Genomic DNA, 6000 nt, shown 5'->3' with positions numbered 1-6000 from the left:
TATTATGGGAGAGGGGTTAGCCGTGAAATATGAGTAAGTGCTTTCTAAGTGATATCGAGTAGAAGGGCAAGTGGTTACTGACGGAGTAGGGTAGAGAGTAAGAGAGGTGAGGGAGGTGTTTCAGTTAGTCGAGGATACAGTTCACCATGTGCTAGATGTAATAGGTTTCACAGTGGGGAGTGTTGGGGACCAAGGCAGATACTTTATTTTTACTGTGGTAAGCCGGGGCATATAGCCAGAGATTGTTAGAGTAAAAATCGAGCTAGTGAAAGTCAAGTTTCAGGATAGAGCAGCATAGGTGAAAATATGACTCAGGGAGGAGTAAGTAGAGGAAGAGGTAGAGGAATAGGATGAGGAGGTTCTAACATGGTACAGGCTGGACAGATAGGCCAACCTCAGCAATCACTGCCCCAAGCTAGAGTGTATGCAGTGACAAGACAGGAAGCACCTTCTGAAACGTGTGGTAAAATCTCTATTTATGGTTTTGATGCTTATACGTTAATTGATCCAGGATCAACATGTTCATTCATTTCATATGAATTTGCATTCAAAAACCACAACGATATAGAAACCTTGAGGTATAACATTTGTGTATCAATGCCTGCTGGGGGTACTGTAATTGTAGATAAGATTGTCAAAACTTGTCCTGTGATCATAAATGGGAACACACTGTATGCAGATCTAGTACTGATAAAACTTAAGGAATTTGATGTTATTTTAGGAATGGATTGGCTATCTAAGAATCATGCTATAGTAGATTGTCACACAAAAGAAGTGGTTATTGAGACCTCAAAACAGAGAAAAATAGTTTTTATGGGTGAAAGAAATATTGTTTCAACTTGTTTAATTTCGGCTACTACTGCTTTCCATTTAATCAAAAAGGGTTGTGAAGCTTATTTGGCTAATGTGGTGGATGTATCTAAAGTTAGTCCAGGAGTAATGAATATTCCAGCAGTGAAGAAATTTGCAGATGTATTTCCAGAAGAACTACTGGGTTTACCTCCACATCGAGAGACAGACTTTGAGATAGAAACTATACCTGGAGAAGCACCAATATCAATTGCACCCTTGGAGTTGAAAGAATTAAAGAAGCAACTGGAAGAATTATTAGAAAAGGGGTTTATTAGACCAAGTACATCACCCTGGGGAGCTCCAGTATTATTTGTAAAAAAAAAGGATGGCAATTTAAGATTGTGTATTGATTACAGGCAGTTAAATCATTTTACCATAAAGAACAAATATCCTTTGCCACGGATTGATGACTTATTAGACCAGTTAAAAGGAGCAATTGTATTCTCCAAGATTGATTTAAGGTCCGGATATTGGCAATTGAGAATTGCGAGCACACATACCAAAGGCGCATTTAGAACACGATATGGGCATTATGGATTTATTGTGATGCTATTTGGACTAACAAATGCACCTGCTGCTTTTATGTCTTTAATGAACAAAATATTTCAGAGGTATCTAGATCGTTTGTCATTGTGTTTATCGATGATATATTGATTTATTATGAAACTCGAGAACATAATGAAGAACATTTGAGAATAGTGTTGCAGATTTTGAGAGAACAGCAGCTTTATGCTAAATTTAATAAATGTGAGTTCTTGCTAGAAGAAATTGCATTTTGGGGCATTTGTTCCGAAATGGTGTACAACTGATTCTTCGAAGATCGCAGCCGTAAAGGAGTGGGAATCCCCTAAAAATGTATCAGAGGTACGAAGTTTTTTAGGATTAGCTAGATATTATAGGAGATTTGTTTAAGGATTTTCAATCATTGCTAAACCATTAACAAACTTACTGAAGAAGAATGTCATATTTAAATGGGATTCTAAATGTGAGAAAAGTTTTAAAGAATTGAAGAAAAGACTTATTTCTGCACCGGTTCTAACCTTACCATCAGGAAGTGGTGGATATGTAATTTTTACAGATGCATCACAACAGGGATTGGGGTGTGTGTTAATGCAAAATGGAAAAGTCATTGCTTATGCTTCTCAATAGTTAAGGAGTCATGAACTGAATTATCCGACTCATGATCTAGAATTGGCAGCAATTGTGCATGCTCTAAAAATCTGGAGGCATTATCTGTATGGAGAAACATTTCAGATTTTCACTGACCATAAAAGTCTGAAATATATCCCAACACAAAAAGAGTTAAACTTAAGACAAAGAAGGTGGATGGAGTTCTTAAAGGATTATGATTGTACTATAGATTACCATCCGAGAAAAGCCAACAAAGTTGCTGATGCTTTGAGTAGGAAAACCATTATGAGAAGTGCTGGAATGACTTGTCATGCAGTACAATCATTAATAGAGCTTAGAACATTGCATGTAGAAATTGTACTTCGGGGTGATATACTTCTTGCAAGTATGCATGTCAAGTTTTTATTGGACAGTAAAATTCAAGAAAAGCAGATAAGTGATCCATATTTAAGAAAAATGAAGGATAAAGTACAACAAGGAATGAATGAACAGTTTGCGTTGAGAAATGATAGGATGTTGTTAATTAATGGACGTATTTGTGTTCCAAATATAAGAGAATTGAAAGAAGAAATTCTAAATGAAGCCCATTATGCACCATACGCAATGCATCCGGGAAGTACTAAAATGTACAGGGATTTACGATCTTTTTATTGGTGGCCTACAATGAAGAAAGATACAGCTGAATGTGTAGCAAAATGTTTGACATGTCAACAAGTAAAAGCTGAACATCAGGCACCAGCTGGTAAGCTTCATCCATTGTCTATCCCAGAGTGGAAATGGGAAAAAATAACGATGGATTTTGTTCTAGGATTGCCTCGAACCTTCAGGAAGCATGATGCCATATGGGTAATTGTTGATCGACTTACGAAATCAGCTCATTTTCTACCTGTGCAACAAAGTGATTCACTAGACAAATTGGCAGGAATATATGTGTCAAAAATTGTAAGATTACATGGAGTGCCAACATCAATTGTGTCAGACAGAGATCCACGGTTTACATCTCATTTTTAGGGAAGTTTGCAAAGAGCTTTAGGGACAAAATTACATTTCAGTACAGCATTTCACCCCCAAACAGATGGACAATCAGAGAGGACAATTCAAACATTAGAAGATATGTTAAGAGCTTGTATGCTTGAATTTAAAGGGAATTGGGATAAGCACTTACCATTGATTGAATTTGCTTATAATAACAGTTATCATTCGAGTATCGGTATGGCTCCATATGGCAGAAGATGTAGAAGTCCTGTTTGTTGGGATATGAATGGGTTACGACAATTAGAAGGTCCTGAATTGATACAAGAAACTATAGACAAGATTCAAATATTCAAAAAATGCTTAAAGGCTGCACAAGACAGACAAAAGAGTTATGTGGACAAGCATAAAAGAGAGATGGAGTATGAAGTGGGTGAAAAAGTATTTTTGAGAGTGTCACCATGGAAGGGCATTATACGGTTTGGCAAGCAAGGAAAATTAAGTCCGAGGTACATTGGCCCTTATGAGATATTGGAAAGAGTAGGTCCCTTAGCTTATCGGTTAGCACTTCCACAGGAATTATCGCAAATTGTTAGAAAAGGGGTTTATTAGACCAAGTACATCACCCTGGGGAGCTCCAGTATTATTTGTAAAAAAAAGGATGGCAATTTAAGATTGTGTATTGATTACAGGCAGTTAAATCATTTTACCATAAAGAACAAATATCCTTTGCCACGGATTGATGACTTATTAGACCAGTTAAAAGGAGCAATTGTATTCTCCAAGATTGATTTAAGGTCTGGATATTGGCAATTGAGAATTGCAGAGGCACACATACCAAAGACTGCATTTAGAACACGATATGGGCATTATGGATTTATTGTGATGCTATTTGGACTAACAAATGCACCTGCTGCTTTTATGTCTTTAATGAACAAAATATTTCAGAGGTATCTAGATCGTTTGTCATTGTGTTTATCGATGATATATTGATTTATTATGAAACTCGAGAACATAATGAAGAACATTTGAGAATAGTGTTGCAGATTTTGAGAGAAAAGCAGCTTTATGCTAAATTTAATAAATGTGAGTTCTCGCTAGAAGAAATTGCATTTTTGGGGCATATTGTTTCCAAAAATGGTGTACAACCTGATTCTTCGAAGATCACAACCGTAAAGGAATGGGAATCCCCTAAAAATGTATCAGAGGTACGAAGTTTTTTAGGATTAGCTAGATATTATAGGAGATTTGTTGAAGGATTTTCAATCATTGTAACCATTAACAAACTTGCTGAAGAAGAATGTCATATTTAAATGGGATGCTAAATGTGAGAAAAGTTTTAAAGAATTGAAGAAAAGACTTATTTCTACACCGGTTCTAACCTTACCATCAGGAAGTGGTGGATATGTAATTTTTACAGATGCATCACAATAGGGATTGGGGTGTGTGTTAATGCAAAATGGAAAAGTCATTGCTTATGCTTCTCGACAGTTAAGGAGTCATGAACTGAATTATCTGACTCATGATCTAGAATTGGGAGCAATTATGCATGCTCTAAAAATCTGGAGGCATTATTTGTATGGAGAAACATTTCAAATTTTCACTGACCATAAAAGTCTGAAATATATCCCAACACAAAAAGAGTTAAACTTAAGACAAAGAAGGTGGATGGAGTTGTTAAAGGATTATGATTGTACTATAGATTACCATCCGGGAAAAGCCAACAAAGTTGCTGATGCTTTGAGTAGGAAAACCATTGAGAGAAGTGCTGGAATGACTTGTCATGCAGTACAATCATTAATAGAGCTTAGAACATTGCATGTAGAAATTGCACTTCGAGATGATATACTTCTTGCAAGTATGCATGTCAAGCCTTTATTGGACAGTAAAATTCAAGAAAGGCAGATGAGTGATCCATATTTAAGAAAAATGAAGGATAAAGTACAACAAGGAATGAATGAACATTTTGCGTTGAGAAACGATGGGATGCTATTAATTAATGGACATATTTGTGTTCCATATATAAGAGAATTGAAAGAAGAACTTCTAAATGAAGCCCATTATGCACCATACGCAATGCATCCGGGAAGTACTAAAATGTACAAGGATTTACGATCTTTTTATTGGTGGCCTACAATGAAGAAAGATACAGCTGAATGTGTAGCAAAATATTTGACATGTCAACAAGTAAAAGCTGAACATCAGACACCAGCTGGTAAGCTTCATCCATTGTCTATTCCATAGTGGAAATAGGAAAAAAGAACGATGGATTTTATTCTGGGATTGCCTCGAACCTTCAGGAAGCATGATGCCATATGGGTAATTGTTGATCGACTTACGAAATCAGCTCATTTTCTACTTGTGCAACAAAGTGATTCACTAGACAAATTGGCAGGAATATATGTGTCAGAAATTGTAAGATTACATGGAGTGCCAACATCAATTGTGTCAGAAAGAGATCCACGGTTTACATCTCATTGTTGGGGAAGTTTGTAAAAAGCTTTAGGGACAAAATTACATTTCAGTACAGCATTTCACCCCTAGACAGATGGACAATCGGAGAGGATAATTCAAACATTAGAAGATATGTTAAGAGCTTGTATGCTTGAATTTAAAGGGAATTAGGATGAGCACTTACCATTGATTGAATTTGCTTATAATAACAGTTATCATTCGAGTATCGGTATGGCTCCATATGAAGCTCTATATGGCAGAAGATGTAGAAGTCCTGTTTGTTGGGATATGGATGGGTTACAATAATTAGAAGGTTCTGAATTGATATAAGAAACTGTAGACAAGATTCAAATAGTCAAAAAATGCTTAAAGGCTGCACAAGACAGACAAAAGAGTTATGTGGACAAGCATAGAAGAGAGATGGAGTATGAAGTGGGTGAAAAAGTATTTTTGAGAGTGTCACCATGGAAGGGCATTATACGGTTTGGTAAGCAAGGAAAATTAAGTCCGAGGTACATTGGCCCTTATGAGATATTGGAAAGAGTTGGTCCCTTAGCTTATCGGTTAGCACTTCCACAGGAATTATCGTAG

The sequence above is a fragment of the Ricinus communis genome, chromosome 4, assembly GCF_019578655.1.
Source record: "Ricinus communis isolate WT05 ecotype wild-type chromosome 4, ASM1957865v1, whole genome shotgun sequence".
Classification (NCBI taxonomy): domain Eukaryota; kingdom Viridiplantae; phylum Streptophyta; class Magnoliopsida; order Malpighiales; family Euphorbiaceae; genus Ricinus; species Ricinus communis.
The sequence above is the reverse complement of the archived record's forward strand: the minus strand, read 5'-3'. Positions refer to the sequence as shown.